This window comes from Eimeria mitis, genomic scaffold, assembly GCF_000499745.2.
Source record: "Eimeria mitis Houghton genomic scaffold, Emh_scaff523, whole genome shotgun sequence".
NCBI classification, from domain to species: domain Eukaryota; phylum Apicomplexa; class Conoidasida; order Eucoccidiorida; family Eimeriidae; genus Eimeria; species Eimeria mitis.
In genome coordinates, this window is record NW_013573517.1 from 14,132 (window position 1) to 14,438 (window position 307).

A 307-nucleotide genomic window follows, 5' to 3' on the forward strand; every position below is an offset into this window, starting at 1 on the left:
TTTTTTTTTTTTTTTTTTTTTTTTTTTTTTTTTTTTTTTTTTTTTTTTTTTTTTTTTTGGGTTTGGGTTTATGTTTATGTTTATATTTATACTTATACTTATATTTATATTTGTATTTATGTTTATGTTTATGCTTATATTTGTATTTATATTTGTATAAACAATAAACCCTTATAAACCCTAAACCCTCATAAACCCTAAACCCTCATAAACCCTAAACCCTTACAAACCCTAAACCCTCATAAACCCTAAACCCTAAACCCTAAACCCTCACAGACCCTAAACCCTTACAAACCCTAAACCCTCA